This window comes from Euprymna scolopes, chromosome 10, assembly GCF_053919585.1.
Source record: "Euprymna scolopes isolate OS-2025 chromosome 10, ASM5391958v1, whole genome shotgun sequence".
Lineage (NCBI taxonomy): Eukaryota > Metazoa > Mollusca > Cephalopoda > Sepiida > Sepiolidae > Euprymna > Euprymna scolopes.
In genome coordinates, this window is record NC_136491.1 from 59,622,835 (window position 1) to 59,648,710 (window position 25,876).

General features: G+C 44.4%; 1 protein-coding gene across 7 annotated transcripts in view; it reads right to left on the reverse strand.

Annotated features, from left to right (window-relative positions):
• Window positions 1-25,876, reverse strand: part of LOC145286001 (uncharacterized) — a 273,253-nt gene that overhangs the window by 16,312 nt on the left and 231,065 nt on the right. The gene's annotated exons all lie outside the window — the stretch shown is intronic.

Genomic DNA, 25,876 nt, shown 5'->3' on the forward strand with positions numbered 1-25,876 from the left:
CTCCTCATACTTACCTAGTAAAACTTTTTTTTTATTTTAACCCTCCCCCCCGCTGGAGTTTTGATTTACCCAAAACTACACACACCTCCAAACACCCGGGCAACGCCGGGTACCTCTCGGTAGTCTATATATATATAAAAGCGAAAATGTATGTATGTATATATGTGTGTATGTTTGTGTGTCTGCTAAAAACTTTCGACAGACACAACGAAAATTCACAAATTTGATATCATATCAAAGTTCCATCCTTCGCTCGAAAAATTGGCCAAAAACGTTCATTTTTTCATTTCACTCCAAAATCGACAATTTTCGACAGGGGGGGGGTCAACAAAAACGGTTTTCTCATGACGGCGGTCAGTTCTACGCATGCGGCAGATGACGTCATGACCTGATTTACTTTAAATAGTTGAAAAACTGAACAAATTTAATGTACGTCGCGTGAGGTTAGTCGATTAGCACGTTGGTTCATTATCTAAACGTTTTGGGTTCGAATCGTGGTGTGGGATGTCTTTTTTCTTTGTTTTCGATTTTTTTAAATTTAAATATTGAACCAGTGTTATTTAAGCCATTTTTCACGTAACGTTCATTTTTCTGTTGTTTTTTTTTACTTCGCTTATCCACCCCCGACCACACACCCAAAAACACCCGGGTACCCACTGATTTTTTAAATTTTAATATTGAAAAAGGCTTATTTAAGCCATTTTTCACATGTTCATTTTTCTGTTTTCATCGTTTGTTTGCCTTATGTTAGTTTTTTGTTGTGTTTTTTCTTTCGATGTCTTGATTACGCCCCCCCCGCTTAATTAAAACGTTATTTTCTTTTTTTACTTCGCTTATAAAAAACAAACCTATGTTGTCGTTGTCGTAATGCTCGACGACTTCTGGGCGCGCACCTGTCAATTTCATTCTTACTTAAATAAATTCAAACATCTTTCACTAACTCATTCTGGCTGGCTGATTTTATTTTCAAACTTTGCCTCAGGGCTTCAGGTTCGATCCTACCCCCCCGGTTCTTTTTTATTTAACACCACACACACCTACAAACACCTGGGCAGCGCCGGGTACCCCCGCTAGTCTATATATATAAAAGCGAAAATGTATGTATGTATGTATGTGTGTATGTTTGTATGTCTGCTAAAAACTTTTGACAGACAGAACAAAAATTCACAAATTTGATCTCATATGAAAGCCGCACGACAAATATCGAATTTTGAGCCGGAAAGGTCCAATCTAAGTTACTCACCTGACCCTTTTTCTACAGGGGGGGGGCAAAAAAGTAACATTTTAACGATATTTATACGTAATTTAATAAACAATGAGTCATGTCACGTGACCTTGACGTAAGCAAGCTGCAATGGCGATATGTATATAAAAACATTGTAGAGAGAGTTTGTTATCGGTAAAAAAGATGACTATCACATACACATCAAAATACAAAAATTTCACGTTAGGAAAACGTTACCAAAGTTATTAGCAGGTTTAAAAATAGTTAGATAAGATAGTTAAACGAAAAATAACAAGCCAAAAATGTGAAGTAAAAAAAAAATATGCTTACAAAAAATGTTAACGATCGATGTTTTTACAAAAAAAAAAAAACAAAGCCAGACGCCATTTTCTTTTTTAGTAACACTCTTTAGAGTAAGGAAGACGAAGTGATAGAAAGATAGAGAGAGAGAGAGAGAGAGAGAGAGACAGACAGACAGACACTAACAGAGAGAGAGAGAGAGAGAGAGAGAGAGATGTCTAGACAGGAAACGAGATTTAAAGACCAAGTAAAAAAAAGACGTGTGTTATATATTTTTCGTATATTAACTAATTCTATTTAGAGGGAGGAAGGTGGCAGGCATAATATAAGTTAGGGGGAGGGGGGGCGAAAGATGAAACCGCTTTATTTCTAAGAACAGATACTACACTTTGATCTTATTTATATATTTTATTATTTTCAAAAATTTGGACATACAATTTTGCAACTGCAACACACAAAAATTTTCAATAACAAAATTAGGCACAAGGCCCTATAAGAAATGGGGACGGGGAGGGTACAGAGTCTTTGTGACTAAAGTGACAAAAAGTGAATAATGAAGACTTTGGAGTCTTACTCTTGACTGGCAACATTTACCACAATACCTCATTCACTCTGTGGATCCTAATCTAACTAATAAAACCCCAGCGTTTTAAATAAAATTGACATATTTACAATTATAAAAGAAAAAGAAAAAGGTGTCTGTATGTTGTGTATGCATTTTTTTTTTTATATAAAATATATAATATTTTATGTGAATGTGTGAGAAAATAAAGTTCAATTTCATTAGAAAATAAAAAGTTTTTGAATTAAGAGTAAAAATGTTTGTGGAGTGGAGAAAGCTAATCAAAAATGTTCATTTAAAAAAAAAAAAAATCTTACTGGATTGTTAGTAAGGCCCCCCTGTACTAATCTAGGTGACTAGACTGTAGTACTTACCAACTCAACAAACGCCCACGTGTTTGTGCCTTGTATAGGCATGCGAGACAACAAAACTTGGGTTTTTATAAGCGGAAGTCTCGAGGTTGTCAGGAATCTACAGGCGCATGCGCAAGAGAAGGGATTGAGACTATCTCAATCCCTTCTCTTGCGCATGGTATAAAGGCAGGTCGAGTGAGAAGGTTGTGGTTGTTGTTGTCATTGGACGTTACAGTGACACGTGCGTTAGCAGGTGATTAAGAAGCGATTTATTTTTGTGTGTCAAGTCGCGCACCTCGGTGAAGGTCATATAAATCGTTCACCTCGGTGAAGGTGAAGGTCATAAGCTATTTCGGCGATTTCATTTTGTCTCTTTTCCTGGACAACTATGGCTGGGGAAAAGTTTGATTTAAAACTGATACCCGAATTCGACGGATCCACTTCTGTTGTCGACTGGGTCGAAAGGGTTGAGTTGACCTGCAACCTCTGTGAAGTAAACGGGGTGCATACCGTGATTCCCCTAAGATTGGCTGGAGGCGCCCTAAGTGTATATCAGCAACTTAGTGCCGTGGAAAAGGCTGATATTACCTGTATAAAAAATGCTTTATACAAGGCATTTGCTATGGATACCTGTACGGCCTACGAAACATTTGCCACTAGGAAGCTCATGCCAGGAGAAACCGTGGACGTCTTCTTCGTGAAGCTGAAGAAACTTACAGCTCTATTTGGCAATGGAGTGTCAGAGCAAACACTGGCGTATGCGTTTGTGGCCGGCCTTCCCACCCATGTTAAGCAACTGTTGAGGGCTTCCACCAGCGTATCTGTAACGCCCATGGAACATTTGTTAGAACGCGCTTGAGCCATTATCAGAGATGAGGAGGACCTGAGGGAAACGGTTGTAATGATGGCGCAGGCAGCCAAGACTAATGCTGAAAAGAGTCCCAGTTTGAGACCCACGACCAATGGGAGATGTTTCTGCTGTGGCCAGCGAGGCCATATCGCAAGAAATTGTACTAACAAGGGGCGGGGGTGCCCGCGCTGTTTCCAATGTGGTAGTTATGGACATTTATCCCAAAATTGTGCGGGAAATGCATCAGGGGGCAGGACGTCAGCGCCGCCCTGTTCCCCGGACAAGATTTAATTGAGGCACAACCGACAATAAATGTGTATGTGGACCAAGTGCTTTGTTCAGCTCTTCTCGACTCCGGGTGCTCACACACCATCATGAGTGCCAAGTTGTGTCGAAACTGGACAAAGCAGAACATCAAAGTAACCACAATAGGTGGCAATACGCAAGTTTTCTGTGGAGCCGGAACTGTCAAAGTCCACACAGACTCTGGTGTAGCTGCAAAACATTAATGTGCTGGTGATGCGAGGGGATTTGCTGGGATTCGATGTACTGTTGGGATATGATGCTATTAAGGCACTGGGGGGAGTGGTTATCGGAAGAGATGGGACTGTGTGATTTTTGGAAACCCCAGTGTGTGCTGCAGTTCACATTGATCGGCCTGATTTTAAGGTGGACTACGACCCTCACCAAAAAGCATGGACTGCATCGTGGAAGTGGACAGAAGAAAGGGCGTCAACCGAACTCAAGAATAGCATTGCAGAGTACTCGATACCCGACGAGGCCCGTAATGAATACGAGAAGGAACTTGAGGCATGGATCCAGGATGGATGGCTAATCCCCTACCCCAACAAGCTGGGACCACCCAAGGGTCTGATTCCCTTAATGGCGGTAGTCCAGCATAACAAATCAAAACTTCGTCCGGTGCTGGACTATCGTGAACTCAATAGATACATTGAGACGTACACTGCCGATGCGGACATGTGCGCCAGCAAGCTGAGAGAATGGCGCCAGAAGGGCTCCAATGTGTCTATAGTAGACTTGCGGAAGGCTTATTTGCAGGTGCGAGTGGATGAGACATTGTGGCCGTTCCAGACAGTGTGGTTCCGGGGTCAGAGATACTGCCTTACTCGGTTTGGCTTTGGGCTGAATGTGGCACTGCAAATCATGAAGACCATCATAAATGCAGTGTTGTCCCAGGAAAAGACCACTGAGGACGCAACATCGGCCTATATTGATGATGTGTACGTCAATGAAGACGTACAATCTGCGTCGCATGTCAGAGAAAAGTTAGCTCAATTCGGGTTGGAGTGCAAGGATCCCGAACGTCTGAGGGATGGAGCACGGGTATTAGGATTGGACGTTTGCGGGAAAGACGGTACCTTACGATGGAGGCGTGGCAGTGAGATTCCAACAATCCCTGATGTTATTACGCGGCGGACTATTTTTTCCTTGTGTGGGAAACTTATTGGTCACTTACCAGCGTGTGGCTGGCTCTGAGCAGCTGTGGGCATCATCAAACGCAGGGCAAGTTTGGTAACTACAGGTTGGGATGATGTATCTGATGATGCTCTTCTAACTCTGATGACGACAGAAACCCTAGAGAGAGTTAACAAGGAGGATCCTGCCTGTGGAGAATGGTGTGTCGATGGGGACACTGTGAATGTGTGGGTTGATGCTAGTTCTTTGGCATTGGGAGTGTTATTGGAGCAACGTGGAAATGTAATTGAAGACGCATGCTGGCTGCGACCCGTGAATGATGCTCAACACATCAACCTGGCGGAACTGGATGCTGTTGTGAAGGGTTTAAATCTGGCACTGCAATAGCAGTCGAAGAAGTTACACTTGTACACGGATTCTCTCTGCGTCTACCACTGGGTGTCCGACACTCTCTCGGGACGAACAAGAGTCTGTACTAAGGCAGCCAATGAGATGTTAATCCGGCGGAGGCTAAACACCCTGAAGAGTCTGGTATCAGAGTATGACCTGTCGGTGAGTGTAACGCTCGTGGCATCACACTGTAATCGTGCAGACCAACTAACCCGTGTGCCTCACAAATGGTATGAAGCTGTGAAGACAGGTGTGGAGTTCACTGCTCGATCTTGCGCAGTTGGCGCGATTAGCTCATGCCAAATACAAAGAATTCATGTGCAGAGTGGAGATCCAGGTATCAAAAGAACTTTGTCTTTTGCGAGGTGTGTGGACCCGGCAGTGACAAGGGCGGATGCCAGGCAGATCATCAAGCACTGTGAGGCATGCCAGTCTATCGATCCTGCACCTGAGCAATGGCAGAAGGGGCGATTGGAAGTTGAGCATGTGTGGCAACGATTAGCGATGGATATTACCCATTACAGTGGTAAGCCCTTTCTAACCCTTATCGACTGTGGACCCACTCGTTTTGCGGTGTGGCAGCAAATGACCAGGCAGGACTCAGCGAATGTTGTCCGCCAACTGTCATCTATCTTTTCTGAGTGAGGTGCGCCGGAAGAGATATTATTGACGGACAACGATGCTGCTTTTTGTAGCCACCAAGTTCGGCAGTTGTTGAATGAGTGGGGTGTCCGACTACGACTGCGATGTGCTCATGTGCCATCAGGGATTGGCATTGCTGAGAGGAGCCATCGCAGCATCAAGAGAATTGCTGCCAGAAAGAAATGCACCATTACGGAGGCCACGTATTGGTATAACATCACACCAAAGGATGGGAAGACACTAACAACAGCACCGGCCAATGCCATACACAAATACCGTGTTAGGATAAAGGGCATTGACACTGTCCAACCAATCGACGAGGAGAGTCATAACAAATACAAGGTAGGGGATCCAGTTTGGGTTAGACCCCCTGGAAATCGGTGCACCACCAAGTTCAAGCGAGGATGAATATCTGGAGTAGTCAGCCAGCAGTCGGTCCTTGTTGATGGAACCCCAGGCCATGTGCGCGATCTTCACCCGGCTAGTGAAGTACATCCCACAACTACAGAGAGCGATGAATCATCAGATGATGAGCTGCTAATGAGTGAGGTCACCGAGCAAGAGAGTGGTAGTTGTAGTTTGTCTGATCAGGCAGGATCAGAACCAGAACAAGAACCACACCGAGAACCAGAACCAAAACCAGAACCTGAATCCGAGAGTGTAAATACCACCCTTCGCAGAAGCCAACGAACTAAGAGGCCACCCCCGGAGTGCACTCTATGTGATCATCAGATCAGGGGGGAGTGTAGTACTTACCAACACAACAAACGCCCACGTGTTTGTGCCTTGTATAGGCATGCGCGACAACAAAACTTGGGTTTTTATAAGCGGAAGTCTCGAGGCTGTCAGGAATCTACAGGCGCATGCACAAGAGAAGGGATTGAGATAGTGGTATAAAGGCAGGTCGAGTGAGAAGGTTGTGGTTGTTGTTGTCATTGGATGTTACAGTGACGCGTGCGTTAGCAGGTGATTAAGAGGCGGTTTATTTTTGTGTGTCAAGCCGCGCACCTCGGTGAAGGTCATATAAATCATTCACCTCGGTGAAGGTGAAGGTCATAAGCTATTTCGGCTATTTCATTTTGTCTCTTTTCCTGGACAACTATGACTGGGGCAAAGTTTGATTTAAAACTGATACCCGAATTCGACGGATCCACTTCTGTTGTCGACTGGGTCGAAAGGGTTGAGTTGACCTGCAACCTCTGTGAAGTAAAGGGAGTGCATACCGTGATTCCCCTGAGATTGGCTGGAGGCGCCCTAAGTGTATATCAGCAACTTAGTGCCGTGGAAAAGGCTGATATTACCTGTATAAAAAATGCTTTATACAAGGCATTTGCTATGGATACCTGTACGGCCTACGAAACATTTGCCACTAGGAAGCTCATGCCAGGAGAAACCGTGGACGTCTTCTTCGCGGAGCTGAAGAAACTTGCAGTTCTATTTGGCAATGGAGTGTCAGAGCAAACACTGGCGTATGCGTTTGTGGCCGGCCTTCCCACCCATGTTAAGCAACTGTTGAGGGCTTCCACCAGCGTATCTGTAACGCCCATGGAACATTTGTTAGAACGCGCTCGAGCCATTATCAGAGAGGAGGAGGACCTGAGGGAAACGGTTGTAATGATGGCACAGGCAGCCAAGACTAATGCTGAAAAGAGTCCCAGTTTGAGACCCACAACCAATGAGAGATGCTTCTGCTGTGGCCAGCGAGGCCATATCGCAAGAAATTGTACTAACAAGGGGCGGGGGTGCCCGCGCTGTTTCCAATGTGGTAGTTATGGACATTTATCCCAAAATTGTGCGGGAAATGCATCAGGGGGCAGGACGTCAGCGCTGCCCTGTTCCCCGGACAAGATTTAATTGAGGCGCAACCGACAATAAATGTGTACGTGAACCAAGTGCTTTGTTCAGCTCTTCTCGACTCCGGGTGCTCACACACCATCACGAGTGCCAAGTTGTGTCGAAACTGGACAAAGCAGAACATCAAAGTAACCACAATAGGTGGCAATACGCAAGCTTTCTGTGGAGCCGGAACTGTCAAAGTCCACACAGACTCTGGTGTGGCCGCAAACATTATTGTGCTGGTGATGCAAGGGGATTTGTTGGGATTCGATGTACTGTTGGGATATGATGCTATTAAGGCACTGGGGGGAGTGGTTATCGGAAGAGATGGGACTGTGCGATTTTTGGAAACCCCAGTGTGTGCTGCAGTTCACATTGATCGGCCTGATTTTAAGGTGGACTACGACCCTCACCAAAAAGCATGGACTGCATCGTGGAAGTGGACAGAAGGAAGGGCGTCAACCGAACTCAAGAATAGCATTGCGGGAACTCGTTCATACCACCAGTCGAGAGTCTCTTTACTTTTACTTTGCTAAACTAAGCGGGATGGGTTCCAAAGGACCCCGCACCGCCCGTGCCATGCTCAAGGAGGGAACACATATTAAAACTTGGCCCCTCGACGGATGTACAAACTAGTGCTGTGCACCCACCTCTTGTTAAACTTGTTATATATATAGTTCATTATTAGTATTATTGTTATTGTTCGTATTTCTCGTTATTATTATTATTATTATTCGTTGTTAGGACGTCTTAGAGTCTTAGAGAGTCTTATTAAGAGAGAGTCTTAGAGAGTCTTATTAAAAGACTTTCTTTTGTTATTGTTATTTGTTAGGAAGTCTTATTAAAAGCGCAGTCTTAGAGTCTTAGTAGAGTGATGCTGTTTCTGTGTTAGAGAGAGAGATGTTGTTGAGAGAGATGTTCGTGTTATGACGAGATTTATATTTATAAAATGTTCATACTTAGAAGTGTAATAGAAGCTCTTAGAGTGAGGAAACAGTGTTCAGACAGTCTTAGTGTTCACATTTAAGATATGAGATGTCGAAACGTGTATGTAAAGACATTTTAAAACACATGATATACAAGACAATTTTCACTTTACCTTTTGGTAGAATTACAACACAAAGACGACATTTATAAAAACACATGATGGGTTTATTTCTTCTCCCGACCGGTCGTGGTTTTCATAGTCAAGAATTCAAGTTTCACATTCTAAGTTTCAAAGGTGACCGTCTCGCTTCTAGACGTTCGAATCCCATATCTGAACTGTCGTCTGTCGTCCTCAGACTCTCTCTCCATCTCTCTCTCAGTTCTTTCCCAGCCTCTCTTTAACTCTAAAGTTTCTAACTATATCGAGAACTTCCCATTTTCTATGACGCCATACACATGTTAAAACATGTGTCTTCTTTCACGTGTTCTGGACATGCATGTCCAAAACTTTTTCCTTTGTTTACAAAAGGAATTTTAACCTATATTCCCAGTAACCTATTTTTCCAGTATGTTAAAAACATGTTTATTAAATTATCTTATAGTTGCATTCTTCAATTGAATTTTCATAACAGAATTGACAATGCACATTCTATTTTATCTCTAAGCTTAACAATGGTTTGTTTTACATTCCATTTGCTAATTCTCTCTCGTAATCTATTTCTAAACCTAAATTATGAGGTTCGAATTTCTTCTATTCTATTTCATTTTCATTTTAACTAAATCTCTCTTTTTTTATACTTACATGAAAAGGGGACAGCCCTTATCATGTAACAAACTCCGCTCTAGGCAACCTCCTCCAATCGCATCTGATCTTTACTTCAATCAAATGTTTAAAGTAAACGATCAGATCCCGATCTGGAACAGATGTCCCTTCGCGGACCAACTTAAGGCACGTGAACCAGATCACCATACACGCTACTGCTAGGATCGCCAGGAAAACCATTCTTTCCTCCCTGGGGAACGGCGACTTCATGTTGTAAACGAAATATCATATGTCGAGATTGAGCGGCCACTCACCATTGATGCGAGCCGTTACCTCTCTGACGTACTCCAATGGGGCCTGGATCTGGCTACAACTAAAAAACGCATGTTTGACCGATTCGAGCTTGTGTTCGTCGCAGCGCGGACACCAGGCCCTCGTTTGTTCTTTGTACATGCTGAATTCGTCGAAGAAGGGCAGTGCTTTTCGGACCAGTCGCCAGGTCAGGGAGAATTCCAAGTTTGTCAGAAAATCCCGTGCCGGCACCCAACTCCATTGAGAGCAGATAACCTCCATCGATCAACAAAGAGGATCCTTCGCGGTACCCACCACTAGTTCCCGATAAAGTCTCTTTCTAGGCTGATCGAGGATACTAGTCCCCGGCAAAGCTCTAAGTGCGGTCCGGCATTCAGCAAAGAACTTGGACTCCCCCTTCGGCCTCCGATGACCTTCTACCGAAGGGTTGGGTTTGAGATTGGGAAACGAGTTCTCAACCGCAGGGACCCAAGGAGCATTCTCCTCTAGTGAACGATCCAGGAAAGCCAATCTCTTGGCGTTTCTATGACACAAGAGACTGGGCTGACCCAGGCCTCCCTCGCTCGGACTCTGCACACAGATGTCTCTGCAGACATAGTGCTTACCCTCGTCCCACAGGAGTGAGTCAAGGCGCTTTTGTAAGCGGGTTAGGCGTTGTGCAGGGAGAGGAAGTACAGACAATCGGTAAAGGATGAGTGGAAAGACGTATGCAGCACACGCCTCCGGCCAACCCTTCAAGGACAATTTCCTTCGAATCCAAGTCTTGATCGACGATTTGACCTTGATCTGTACTTCTCCAGCTGAAGTCCCGGTTCAAACCAGACACCGAGAATACAGACCGGCCCATCGGTCCAGCAGAAGATTCCTGGAAGCGAGTTTACCCCGGTCCAGGCCCCCAATCGCAGACCGACAGACTTGCTGCGGTTGAAGATGGCCCCTGTGACTTCTTTGTATTGAGCGAGCGCCTTGACCACCGCTTGAACGTCCATGGGACAAGATACGAACACGGTGACGTCATCGGCGAACATGGAAAAACACTGCAATTAAAGGCAACATCAACAACGAGCGCCTGCCCGTCCTCGTCTGCGTGAACAACATTCACCGACGCTGACAGGGTGCGACTCACTAGCAGGGAGATTCCACGGCTATAAGTATTGCCATATGCTGAGTAAACATCGTAATCGTTTACCAGCACGTGGCAATCCTCGTCACAAACAAAGTGGGTCTCCTGGATAGCGGCAATATCTACCTTTAGGGACACCAGGTCTCTCACAACGCGCGAAGCCTTGCTTCGACACCTGATGCCCCTCACATTAAAAGTGGCCAAGTTCAAAGACATGTTCACTTACCTTAAGCAGTGTCACCGACGGGTCTGAAATCATTGGCAGTCAGGATGTCGTAGGCCTGGCCAAGGCTTCTGGTGAGTAAGTCTTCTTCGGGCTGACCATCCTTGGCCACGCCTCCCACATCCAGGGGAAAGATTAGTTTAATGCCCTGTATAGTGATGGGTGGACGTAGATGGGGGTTCTACCCTTGCATTTCACCAGAGTCTTTAAGAGCGAAGGGTGTCTATCAGTTTTAGGCCTGGTATCGCTTCTTTGGCTGCCTCCAACATTGACCACAGGGCTTCTGTACATTTTTTTTTTTTTTTACACAGGAATCACCACATTATCAAGGCCAAGAGGCCACTCAAGGATAAGGGTTAAAGAGTGTACAGTAGAAATTGGACAATATAGTAATCATTAGTAATGAAAATTCGGTAAATTTGATAACTTATATGGAACGGCTCATCAAGAACTAATTTATGTTAGACTTGAACACAACCATATTGTAGTCAGCCGGAAAGCAGGAAAACGAAAGACAATTCCACAGGCGTGCAGTTCTAAGAAAGAAGCTTTGTTCATGGAATCTACGTTTAGGTTTAGGCACAGATAAAGATTGGGGAAAATTATTGATAGTGTTTTCTGCTAGACGAGTGTTTCTTATGAAAGTTTGGCGAGGGGGGAACCATAGACTCAGCTCAGTCGAACACTTTCCATGAAAGTGACGATACATCAGAGACAAACTCGCAACATCTCTTCTGTGAGATAGAGGTTGCAGGGAAGAGAAAAGGACATCTCCTACGAGGCTATGAAGTCTATTTTGAACTCTATCAAGGCAGGACAAGTCCTTTCTAGCAGCTCCTGTCCAGATGTGGCAACAGTATTCCATCCTTGGACATACCTGGCTCTTATATAGATAGAGAATTGCATCAGCAGTGAGATATCTACTGGATCGATAGAAAGATCCCACCATTTTTCCAGCGGTCTTGGCAACATGAGTTCATGAGTCCTTATTGTTCCTTACGAAGGTGGTCAACATTGGAGCATCTGGAAATTGGGTAGGATCGGTCACGTTGTTGCTACCGATGTACACCAAGTCTCTGAGCTTGTGTTGAGTCTTCTGCTTGACCTTCAACTCATGAGCTACTGGCAGCAGACTCGTTTCACAGATCCTTCCTCCAGGAAGGAAGGGGAGTTTCTTAGTTCGCTCCGTGCGAACCTTGTTTAGAGGAGGAGGAGGAGGAGAAGAGGGAGGAAGGGCAGGTGTGTTTGGTGCTGGGGAGGGTTCCATTTCTTTTTCCTTCCTATCTTCGGACAAGGTCCGAGATAAGTCTCTGGGGGAGGTGGGTTGTGAGGAGGTTGCTCGCTCTGGCTGTGAGGGGGTTGGGGGTTTGGGGGATTCAGCCTTGGCATTTACTAGGATGTCTTTTTCAGAGGGTGTGGGGTCGCTCCTTGTCCTCCATATGCCCCTACTTCTGGCAGTGCCAGCAGTGTGGTTTCCTGCCTTCCACTATTATCGACAGGGTCCATTTGCCGTACTTCAGCATCGCTGGCACCTTATCGAATTCGGACCTCTCCATCTTCATTATCAATTTATAGTCCCCGGTCATAACATTCCGTTGACCGCAGACTGGGGAGACTGTTTCGACGTTGCCGTACTGGCTCATGATTGCCCCGAGCTGTTTGCCACGTTCAGCACAGAGACGTTAGTCCTCCTTTTGTTGAGGTACTCAGGCTGTAACCAGATATTCTTCCATTTGTAGTCGGTCCTTGACAGCTTGATCGCCTCTTCTTGAGTGGGAAGCAGAATGTCACACATGGCATATCTTCTGCGACAAATGTAGTTGGCCGGGATCTTTAAGGCCAGCAGAAGCTCCACCATAGTTTCTTTGCTGATACCGGCTAGCCCCCTGGTCCTTAGGTCGGATGTGAGCAGGGAGAGGACTCGTTTTTGGAGTTCTTCTACTTGACCGGGCAAGGGTACAATGTAAATTCCGTCAGTGAACTCCTTATATTTGCTGTCAAACAGCTTCCTGTCGTCATTTGGAGTCATTTTTTCACCCTTCTGCAGGCCCCATGCCCTTTCCTCGCTTGCCTGGGAGTTGGAAGGACCCGGGCACGGAGTAGCTGGAACTGCCACCTTGTCTTTCTGCTGCTGCTGCTGCTTGGGTTGTGGTAGTTGCTGGGTGGTGGTGGTGGTGGCCAGGGTTGGCCAGTCTTCCTGCGGCCCCTCAGTTGGGGAAGGTTTTCTATTCTTCCTGCTGGGCGTCTGCGGAGATCTGTCCGCCGACACCTTCTGCAATGAATTGGAGTCGGGGGCTTTGCCGAGTGATGGTGACTTGGCCCCACTTACTCTATCATGGCTGTCCTCTCGGGGGGTGTTGGTGTTATCTGGTGTCTCCGCACCCTGGAACAGCCTGTTGAGGGACGCGATGGTGTCATTGATGAGCACCTTGGTTGCTAGGTTGACGTCATCTTCTTCTTCTTCATCCCCCGGTGTGGGGGATTTGCTCTCTTGCGGAGTTATTTTGCTGGGAGAGCTTGTTGGAGACCTAGTAGCCTGAGGTTCCACTAACTGTGGTTTCCCGGTTGTTTTCGAAGGCTCCGCTGCTTTTGCTTCCCCTTCTTGTTCTCATTTCCCTTTAGGGGAGCTGTGTCAGTCGGGCTGTCGACGACCGACGAGGATCGAGACCTGGGATGTGCCGCCGATTGTGGTTCATTTGCATCTAGCCTCTTTCCCTCATCAGCCGAATCATTGACTCCCTCTGGTGGGGAGTGGCCCTCTTGGGGAGCAGGGACCGAACTTGGTTGCTCTTCGTGAGCTGGAGTTGTCCTGCCCAGGATCGCCGCAGCCCTACCCTGTTATCCACTACCTTCTTTTCTGGGAGCTGGGGTTTTGCTCCCTTTTTGGGGGATTCCTCCAACGGGGCGATGTTCCGCATTTGGACTGGTATGGTCCGCCTGCCTAGCATTGTGGTGTTGGCAGCACTGGCCGCTGGCGCGGACCAAAGTGTAGTGTGGAGAAAAGAAAACCCAGGGGAATGGAGGGAGTGGAGGGGGAGGAGCGGGCTCAGAAGAAATTAGAGTTTTTGACCTCCCCTCACGGGGATGTCGGGTTAGCAGATCGAATCCCCCCGCGAAGGGGGAGAGCAGAGAAGAAAGACGCAGTGGGTGCTAGCGGGTCAGAGTGCCGCGTCGCAATTAAAAGAGAGAGGGTATAGACATCTCTGCCACCAGAGGGGAGCAGAAACGAAGCCAACTCAAAGGGGCGATTGTGGGTGTCGTCGGTCATCTTTGTCACTCCAGAACTAAACAAAATCAAAAGTTCCTCCCAGCTAGTATCTTTCACCATAATACCGCATTCACCCTTTCATACTGGGGGACGTCCTACTTAACTCCCAATTTTTAAAACATTTTTTATTGACGTGTAAAAACAAAAAAAGATAACAATAAAAATGGTACAATAATTCATTTGTGTCGATGGCGGGGGGGGGGGAGTGATTAGTAGGACCCTCCCAACCCCGTCTAGTTGATAGACTGTCCGTTCCACTAGGTTTGTAAAAGGAACCTCGCTTCTGCGGATCAGTCTCTAAGTGGGGATGCCTCCTAGATGGGGGTGAATGGAGAAAAGAAAATTTTGTGGGTAAGGAATGGGGGCTAGTTTGTATTTCTTTTTCTCCAAGGTGGGTGAAATTTAGAGGAGGGGGTGAAAACAAAAATCACAAGAAGGAGGGGGTGGGGATCTTGGAGGCTTCCTACTCAGGGAGGGATGGAACACACACTCAGCTAGCTGAGAGGCTATTTGTTAAATTTTACTTTACGGAACTGTGCATTCCACACCTAGGCAGGGAACACGTATTCAAATTTGGCTCCTCTTCGCACACACAGACTTGCTACCTGTATCCATCTTCTGTCAAATGCTGCACGATGCAGCCTTCTTCTATCACATCTGATCTTCACCCGTAGTTGGTGTTTAAAGAAAGCAATCAGATCCTGATCAGAAAAAGACAACACCCACCCACCCCGGCAACCTTGCAGACGCGATGTCCAAATCACCATTCTCGCCACAGCCAGGATCGTAACGTAGACCATTTGTCTTTCCCAGTCCCACGGTGGCCTCACATTGTCCACGACATTGGATACAGTAATTGGGCGAGGATGCTCAGGGTTGATGCGAGCCGTGACCTCGCTGACATACGACCAGTACCGGCGAAGTTTGCGGCAATCAAAGAAAGCGTGATCAGTAGTTTCTACGGCCGTTGTCCCACAACGGGGACAATCAGGCGACTCCAAAAACCCGGAACTGCATTGTACGTTGAGTGGAAGCGCATTTCAGGCCAATCACCAGGTCAGAGAGAACTCCGAATTGTTCACATGACTCGAACCTGGCGCCCAGCTCCACACGGAGCGGATCTCACTCTGCTGCCAACCCAAACGTGCACATAGCGGGTCGTCGGCCGCCCCCTTCGCTAGATCCCTGTGGAGTTCCCTAAGGGTAGCAGTCACAAGGTCGCTGGACCTTGGTAGTCGTTTTAGCGTGGCTCGGCACTCTTTCATGTAGGCAGATTCTCCCCGTGGCCTGCGACGGCTCTCGCTAGAAGGGTCGAGAATGAGGTCGGGGAAGGCGGCAGTAACCACGGTTGGTCATCTTGCATACAGTGGCTCAGGAAGGCCAGCCTCTCAGCGTCTCGATGACACTTCAAGTCCGGCATTCCCAAGCCTCCCTCACACGGACGTTGAATACAGACCTGTTTGCTCACCCAGTGTCTTCCTCTGTCCCAAAGAAGCGAGGACAAGAGTTTGACAAGAGTTGTTAGGTGTTGTGCAGGCAGGGAAGTACAGCCAGTCGGCAAAGGATAAGAGGAAAGACGTAAGTGACGCACGCCTCAGCTCTACCCTTTAAGGAAAGTTTCCTAGGAAGCCACGAATTGACCGCAGCCTACACCTTTGACCGTACCTCCAACTAATTTTTGTCAAGCTGGAGACCCGGTCTGAACCACACGCTGAGGATCCAAACCGGGCCATCTGTCCAGCTTAAGGGCGCCGGGAGGTTTGTGTTGCCACTCCAGGCGCAGTTCTACCGACTAGCTGCGGTTTATCTTGGTCCCTGTAATTCTTTCATACTGAGCGAGCGCCTCCGACACGATCTTGATGTCTCTGAAGCTCGACACAAAGACCGTGACATCATCGGCGAATGCAGATACCTTGGCAGCTGAGCCACCGTGTATTGCAATTCCACGCAGGGCTGAATTTGCTTCCCCACGTCTCAGCTTGCGGAGCAGGGGCTCCAAAGCCAGGACATAGAGCAGGGGCGACAGCAGACAACCCTGACGAACTGACCGAGAGATAACAAAGGGTTTCGAGCGCTTTCCGTTGACTTGCACGATGGCTGTGGGCTGTCGATACATCACGGAGATCCACTTGCAGAAGTCCGGTTTAAAACCGGCGGCCTCTAAGACAGATACCAAGAAACGATGGTCGACCCTATCGAAAGCTTTGGACTGATCTAAGTTGATCAGCGCGGCTTCCGTGTCATCATCTATCTCTCCCTCTAGGATCGTGCAGATCAGCTGCAAGTTGTTCTAAATCGATCTCCCCTTCACATCTCTTCCGGTTCAACCAACTCGCCGATAACAACCTGCAGCCGATTTGACAGGACCTTGGTCAAAATCTTCAACTCTGTTTAGCAGAGTTATGGGCCTGTAATCGTCTAACTCTTCCCCACCATGCCCGTCACCTTTCCTCAGCAATGTGATCACTCCCTTGGTGACTTGCCCCGAGATGAATCCCTGAGCAAACCAATGGTTGAACACATCCGTGAGAAGAGGCAGAAACATGTGCGACAGCCTCAAATATAGTTCGTATGGCGGACCATCGAGTCTCGGCGATCTGTCACAGCTGACCTGCTTCAGCGCAGTAAAAACCTCCCGCTCCATCACCCGGCTTTCACAACTAGCCGCTCTAGCCGCCTTGAGGCGGGGAAAATCAGCCAAATAGTCGCTAAACTCAAGGACCGGAAGATCGGACTGCTGCGTAAAACGCTCCTCGAAATGTTCTTGAAACCCCTCGCAGATCTCCAGAGTCGATTCCAGGGTGCGTCCATCTGGATGTCTTACCTTTGCAATGTACTTGTCTGAGCCACGCCTAGAAATTTCACGACGTGCTTTTGCTGCTGCGGTAGTTGTTGTTGCTGCAGCTGTTTCCGCGGCATCGGCTGCTGTTGTTGCTGCATTTGCAGAGGCTGCTGCCTCGATTTTTGGGCTGGTGGTGGGACGGTGGCAGAAGGGATTATGTGCTTCCGTTTTTGTCTCACTACCATGCTCCATTCTTGGCCTCCTGGGTGGTTTGGGTTTTCCTTGGAGCTGGGGTTGTTGCCGCCTGTTTTGGCGTGGGCGCTATCTCAGGGGTTGTGACCGCCTTTTGGGTTGTTTAATTAGGGGTTACCCTTTGGGGGCAGCTCCTAGCTATGTGGCCCTGCTTTTGGCAGAACCTCCAACACTACCGTTATGCTGGTGTCTTTGTATGTCAGCAGTTGTGTAGCAACCCAGGTGAGTCCCAGTTTTTGATCGTACTGGGGTCACCTGTTCCACTTCACCGCACTGGCTGAAGAAGAATCCTAACACTTCCGCAGGTATTTGGGTTGGCACATTAAATACCTGCACCCGAGTCCTTCTCTTGCCCTGGTATTCGGATATTAGTTTGACTCTCCCATGCTTTATTTCTTGGAGGGAGAGTTTCTCTGTATCGTCCTTGGTGGGTAGGAAGATGTCTCACACGGCGAAGCTCCTCTGGTACATGTATAGTACCGAGATGTTAAGTTTGTTGAGGAGCCCTGCCATGTCTTCCTTTTTTCGGTATATCGGAAATGGCAAAGGACAGGACTCTGCCCTCAATCGCCTCCCAGGCACCTGGTATGGGTTTTATATCTGCCCCCTCTATCTATTGTCTATACTTTGTCAGGTACAGGTTTCTATACTCTTGAGGGGACAGTTGTTTTTCTACGGTTTTCCCCCACTCTTGGTAGTGTTGGTGTTGGTATGGGGTCTTTGGTGGGGTTAGACCGTTTTTAGGTCTTTTATGGAGGTCGCCCTGCCTGATTATTGGCGACGCTTCCTGCCTCCCCAGATTTCTTAGTCTGTCCTTTTGTGGGAGTGTCGCATTTTTTTTGGGGGCGGCTCCCTTTTTAGTGACTTTTGGGCCTGATTCTCCTTGGTTAGAGTCTTTTTCGGGAGCAGCTCTTGCTGGGGGTATCCATATTGGTGGGCCCCTGGCTGAGGGTATCCATATTGGTGGCCCCCAGGCAGGGGGTGTCCGTTTTGGTTCCCTCTTTTAAAAAAAAAATCACTGAAAAGAGTGACATGGAGTCAGCGTCCAAAATGGGGAGCCGACTTTAGCACCAAAAGGCGGCAAGAGGGAAGATAGAACTGAGAGAAGGAGTGGGAAGTTAGTGGAGGGAAAAGAGAAGGTGTTTCCGACCCTCCCTTGCGGGAAGGTCGTAAATTATCAGCTCTGATCCCCCCATGATCATGGGGGGATGAGGGGGGAGAGCAGAGAAAGACGGACAAAGTGGGGGTGCGGACAGAACACTACCCAACAAGCTCGTCAGGTGTTCTGGGCACGAGAATGTGTCGCCCGAACAGAACTGCCTCGCGCGATGTTCTACACTTTGATCTTGGCCAAAAGGTATTTATTTGCTCCCCAACCGAGCAAATTAGGCACAAGGCCGATTTTTAATGTGAGGAGTGAAGGGGAGTAAGGGAGATGGATACTGACAATTGGTATGGAGGGTTGCCCCTACATTGACCAAGGTCTTATCTGTGGGGTCGCCCCCACATAGGGTCTTTGCTTGCGGTATCTGCCGGAGCAGATACTACACTTTGATCTTGGCCAAAAGGCCAAAAAAAAAAAAAAGATGCGTATTATATATTTTTCGTATATTACATTAGTACAAGATGTCATGCAAAGCATGACCTCCTCCTTATTTTCTTATTGGGGGTGGGGGGAGAAAGATGAAACCGCTTTATTTCTAAGAACAGATACTACACTTTAATCTTAGCCAAAAGACCAAGTAAAAAAAAAGATGCGTATTGGATAAAATTGGTGCATATGTACGAACAAAATACCCAGCGTCGCCCGGAATAGTATGACATGTATACTAGCTGATTACCCAGCATGGACTAGGATTGGAAGAACACTCGGCGATGCCTGGGATTGGAAAAAATTGGTTGATATATGTACTAGCCGAATACCCAGCGTCGCTTGGGATGGATTACATAGGTGGATATCTGTACTAGCAAAATACCCGGCCTAGCCCAGGATTGGATAAAATAGGTGTATATGCACTAGCAGAACCGGCATCGCCCGGGATAGTATGACATAGGTGGATGTGTACTAGCAGAATACCAAGCGTCGCCTGGGATTGTGTGAAGTATAGGTCTGATTCGACAATTTTGAAGGTGCTTGTGCAGTATAGGTCCGATTTGAAAAATTTTGATGGTGCATGTGCATTATAAGTCCGATTTGACAATTTTGAAGGTACGTGCATTAAGGGCCAATTTGACAATTTTGAAGGTGCTTGTGCAGTATAGGTCCCATTTGAAAAATCTCGAATATGCTTATGCAGTATAGGTCCAATTTAAAAAATTTAGAAGGTGCTTGTGCAGTATAGGTCCAATGTGAAAATTTTGAAGGGGCTTGTGCATTATAGGTCCGATTTGAAAAATTTAGAAGGTGCTTACGCAGTATATATGTTATAATATGCAAGTGACCTCCCTTGGATGTAGCTTCATTATCAGATTCCATTAGATAATATACAATCATTGTTATAATATACAAGTGACCTCCCTTGGATGAAGCTTCATTGTCGAATTCCATTAGATTAATATATAATCATTGTTATAATATATGAGTGACCTTCCTTATGTATAGCTTCATTGTCGAATACCATTAGAATTATATACAATCATTGTCATAATATGTAAGTGACCTCCCTTGGATGTAGCTTCGTTGTGGAATACCATTAGATTAATATACAATCATTGTCATAATATGTAAGTGACCTCCCTTAGATGTAGCTTCACCGTCGAATACCATTAGATTAATATAAAATAATTGTTATGATCTGTAAGTTACCTCTCTTGGATGTAGCTACATTGTCAAATTATATTAGAATAATATACAATCATTATATATGCAAGTGACCTCCCTTTGGTGTAGCTTCATTGTTGAATTCCATTAGATTAATATACAATCATTGTCATAATATGCGAGTGAACTCCCTCGGGTGTAGCCTTATTGTCGAATTCCATTAAATTAATATACAATCATTGTAATAATATGTAAGTGACCTCACTCACATGTAACTTCGTTGTGAAATAGCATTAGATTAATATACAATCATTCTCATAATATGTAAGTGACCTCCCTTGGATGTAGCTTCATTGTCGAATACAATTAGATTAATATAAAATAATTGTTATATGTAAGTTACCTCCCTTGGATGTAGCTTCATTATCAAATTCTATTAGAATAATACAATCATTATAATATGCAAGTGACCTCCCTTGGGTGTAGATTCATTGTCGAATTCCATTAGATTAATATACAATCATTGTTACAATATGCAAGTGATCTCCCTTAGATGTATAGTCATTGTCGAATTTCTTTTTTTTTTTTTACAAGGAGGTCACCACTTATCAAGGCCAAGTAGCTACTCAAGGATAAGGGTTATTGCATGTACAGTACGTTGTACGTTAGTGTTGAGATTTCATAAAGTGTCTACTTAAGGGGGCGGTTCATCAGGAATTTGTTTACATTGGATTTGAAGACATTCAAGTTCTAGTCAGGTGGGAAACAGGCAGACGGAACAGAGTTCCACTGGCGTGCTGTTCTAAGAAAGAAGCTGTGTTCATGGAATCTATGTTTTGATTTAGGCACAGATAGAGAGTGGCAAAAATTTTTGACAGTGGTTTCAGCTAGACGGGTGTTTTTCGTAAAAGATTGGCGAGGGGGGACCAGAGATTGGAGTTCAGACGAGCATTTTCCATGGAAATAACGGTAAAACAAAGACAGGCTCGCAACGTCTCTTCTGTGGGAGAGAGGTTGCAGGGAAGAGAAAAGGGCATCCCCTACTAGGCCACGAAGTCTATTTTGTACTCTTTCAAGGCAGGATAGGCTATTTTTAGCAGCTCCTGCCCAGATATGGCAACAGTATTCCATCCTTAGATGTACTTGGCTTTTATATAGATAGAGAATTGCATCAGTAGTGAGATATCTTCTGGAGCGGTAGAAGGAACCCACCATCTTTCCATCGACCCTGGCAACCGACTTGATGTACGTGTTCCATTTCATATCAGGAGTAAAGGTCAAGCCCAGAAGCTTGTCAAAACATTGTTTCTCCTAGGCAAGAGTCATCCATTACAATTGATGCCAGATGGGGATCAGAGCGTTGATGGTATAAAGATAGGAGCTTGGTTTTAGATGCATTAAGGTAACCAGCCACGTCTTCCCCCACTGAACTACATGCTTGAGATCAGAGGAGAGAGAATCAGAGAGAACTTTGTCAAATACAGCCTTTGATATGTTGCCGTAGATGGTCGTGTCATCAGTATAGATGTCAATAAATGATTTAAGTATGTGTTTAGGGAGATCATTGATGAAGAGAGTTGGACCCAGGATGGACCCCTGAGGGACTCCAGCATTAATACTGCAGGCCTCTGATTTTTATCCATCAACCACTACTCTTATGAGCCTATTTGAGAGAAATGATTTAATGATTGAGAAAACATTTCCAGTTATATCGTAGCTGGAAATCTTGTGAAGTAGGCCCTTATGCCATACCTTGTCGAAGGCCTTTGATATGTCAAGTGCAATTGCCCTAGAAAGGAAGCCTTTGTCAAGAGATTTGCTATGAGATATAACCGTTAGCACATCTGCGATAGATCTTGCCGAACAGAAACCATATTGCGTGTCACTAAGGAAGTTATTTCTGCTGAGGTGGTTGACTATTTCTCTATTTAGTATGGATTCCAGCAACTTACTCATGACACACAGGAGACTTATAGGTCTGTACTGAGAGGGAGAAGACTTATCACCTGAATTCTTAAATACAGGGCAAACTGATGAGGTTTTCCAGGGTGTTGGAAAGCACTTCTCCTTAAGGCAACGCTTAAACTGTGTTGTAAGTATGGGAGCAAGTTCAGGTTGAAGCTTTTTTAACACTATATTGGGATGCCGTCAGGGCCAGTTGCTTTACTGGAATCAAGGTTCTGGATTAGCTTAGCGACCTCACGCACAGATATTTGTATATTACCTAGTGTGTTTTGTGTTACAGGAGGAAATATAGGGAGTTGATGGCCTTCGTCGCATAGGGTAGAATTAGCTGCAAAGTTCTTTGCAAATAGTTTGGCCTTGTCTGATGCTGACGAGATGACCTCTGGTCCATTGATAATGGTTGGGATAGAACGCACACTTCTGTCCAGGATCCTATTTGGTATTTGCCAAAACTGGTGGGAACCAAGCCGCTGATCAGCTACTTTGGATTTAACAGACTGGGCATATAGCTCTCTTGCATTTTTTATTACTCTTTTAAAGTGGTTGCTGGCGTTCCTGAAAGCAGCTTTAGTCTCAGTGCATCTATTACGTTGGTAATTATGGAAAAAGTGATTTCTGTGCACAATGGCAGCAGCACATTCTGGGGAAAACCATGGCTAGCTGTTGAGCTTTTGTTGGAATTTTTAGATGGCATTAATCGGTCTATGCCTACAATTAACCATTCGGTTAGGTCTGATACTATAGAGGACACATCCTTTTTAAACATGGAACGCAGTGGTAGATCAGATATGAATGTACAGAAGCTATCCCAGTCAGCCATGGAGTATCGGTATACAGTATAGTGGAGGGGTATGTCTGGTGACTTATTACATTTCATTTTTATCTTAACTGATACGACGGAGTGGTTTGAGGATCCTAGAGGAGAAAGAACGGAACATGAACATAGATCAGGGGAGGTCGAGAGAAAAAGGTCTAGAAGGCTTGCAAACTGACCGGTAGTATCTGGCACTCGGGTGGGCTCGCAAACAATCTGTGGGAATGGCAAAGTCATGACAGAACCTCCCCTCGTCATCTGTCTTATTTGAGTGGGTCAGCCATTCCACGTCATGGACATTGAAGTCACCAAAATGTGAATGTTAGCCGAGGGATGTGCAGACAGGATGTGGTCTATTTTCTCAGATATACTCTTAAAGATAGTAACTCCACTGTTGTGGGGGCGATAGAGGGCAAATACAAATGCAGTGTTGTAAGTTAGTGCAACCCGGAAGCACATATAAGGTAAATTAGGGTCTTCTCTGGAGATATCCCTGCAACAGGGAAAGCCATCTTTAATGTAGGCACATATTCCATGCCCATGGCGATCTTGGGGGGTCAGATTTCGATGTTAAGTTAGAGTATCCGTTAATTATGAATTTATCTAGGGAAGTGGTTGGCCCTATTCCAGTTTCACTTAACTCATTCATTTCATTAGAATAATATACAATCATTGCCATAATATGTAAGTGACCTCCCATGGATGTAGCATCTTTGTTGAATACCATTAGAATAATATAAAATCATTGGTGTAATATGCAAGTGACCTTCATAGAGTGTAGCTTCATTGTCGAATTCCATTAGATTGATATGCAATTATTGTCATAATATGCAAGTGACTTCTCTTAGATGTAGCTTCATTGTCGAATACCATTAGATTGATATACATTCATTGTCATAATATGTAAGCAACCTCCCTTGGATGTAGCTTCATTCTTGGATACCATTAGATTAATATACATTCATTGTCATAATATGTAAGTGACCTCCCTTGGATGTAGGTTCATTCTTGAATGCCATTACATTTATATACAATCATTGTTATAATATGCAAGTGACCTCCCTTGAATGTAGCTTCACTGTTAGATTCCATTAGAATAATATACAATCATTATTATAATATGCAAGTGACCTCCCTTGGATGTAGCTTCACTGTCGAATTTCATCAGATTGATATACAATCATTGTTATAATATGCAAGTGACCTCCCTTGGATGTAGCTTCATTGTCGAATACCTTTAGAATAATATACAATCATTGTTATAATATGCGAGTGACCTCCCTTGCGTGTAGCTTCATTGTCGAATACCTTTAGAATAATATACAATCATTGTTATAATATGCAAGTGACCTCCCTTGGATTTAGCCTCATTGTCAAATACTATTAGATTAATATGCAATCAATGTAATATTATGCCAGTGAACGCTCTGGGATATGGCTTCATAGCTGGATATTTGTACTAGCATAATACCCAGCGCTGCCAGGGATTGTATAAGAAAGGTGGATATATGTACTAGCAAAATACCCGACGTTGCCTGGGATTGGATGTAATAGATGGGATGTGTCCTAGGAGAATACCTGGGATCGGATCAGATAAGTGGATATTTGTGCCAACAGAATACCCCATATAGGAAGATGGTGCGATTATGTCGTAAAATCATGAAAAATTATTGTCCAAATTAGTAACATATCCAATAATTATGAAAAATGATGAAATGCAAGTTATTTTTTTGTGTGTTTGTAATGAAATAACATGCGCGACAATGTCACAAAGTAATTATTTTAGCAAAAGGAAAGGATATTATGTGGTTAAATTATAAAAAACGATTGTCGAAATTAGTAAAATATCCAAGAACTATGAAAAGTGATTAAATGTAAGTTATTGGATTGGTGTGTTTATAATGAAATGAACAGCCCAGATATAGTCTTAAAGTTAATATTTTAGTAAAAGGGGGTCGATTATGTGGGTTACATCATTAAAAATGATTGTAGAAATTAATAACATATCCAAAAAAAGTGAAAAAGGATGAAATGTGAGTTATGTGATTGGTGTGTTTGTAATGAAATTACCAGCACAGACAATGTCTCAAATGTATTATTTTAGTAAGAGGAAGGGGATTATGTGGGTTAACTCATGAAACATGATTGTCGAAATTTGTAACATATCTAAGAATTATGAAAAATGATGAAATGTTAGTTATTTGATGTGTATGTTTGTAATGAAATAGACACCCTAGACAATATCACATGGTTATTTTAGTAAGAGAGGGGCGATTATGTTTTTTAAATAATAGAAAATGATTGTCGAAATTAGTAACATATCCAAGAATTATGAAAAATGATTAAATGTGTGTTATTTGATTGGTGGGTTTGTAATGAAATAGACAGGCTAGAAGATGTATCAAAGTTGTTATTTTTGTAAGAGGAAGGGGATCATGTCAGTTAAAGAGGGGGGGAGAGATTATTTGGGTTACTTCATTAAAAATAATTGTCGAAATTAGTAACATATCTAAGAATTATGAAAAATGGTCAAATGTGAGTAACTTGATAGGTGTGTTTGTAATAAAAAAAACAGCCATACTATGTCTGAAAGTTATTATTTTAGTGATAGAAGGTGGCGATAATGTGGATTAACTCATGAAAAATTATTGTCGAAATTAGTAACATATCCAAGAATCATGAAAAATGAAGTTTTAGTTATTTGATTGGTGTGCTTATGATGAAATAAACAGCCCAGTCAATGGAGCAAATTTATTATTTTAGTAAGAATTGGCCGATTAGATGTGCGAACTCATTAAATTTGATTGTTGAATATCCAAGAATTATAAAAAATGATGAAATGTGAGGTATTTTATTGATGTGTTTGTAATGAAATAAACAGCCCAGAAATGTCTCAAAGGTATTATTTTAGTAAAAGCAGAGGGATTATGTGAGTGAACTCAGAAAAAATGACGGTTGAAATTAGCAACATATCCAGAAATTATGAAAAATGATGAAATGTGAGTTATTTGATTGGTGTATTCGTAATGAAGTAGACACAAAAGACAATGTATGGAAGTTATTATTTTAGTAAGAGGTCGCAATTATTTTG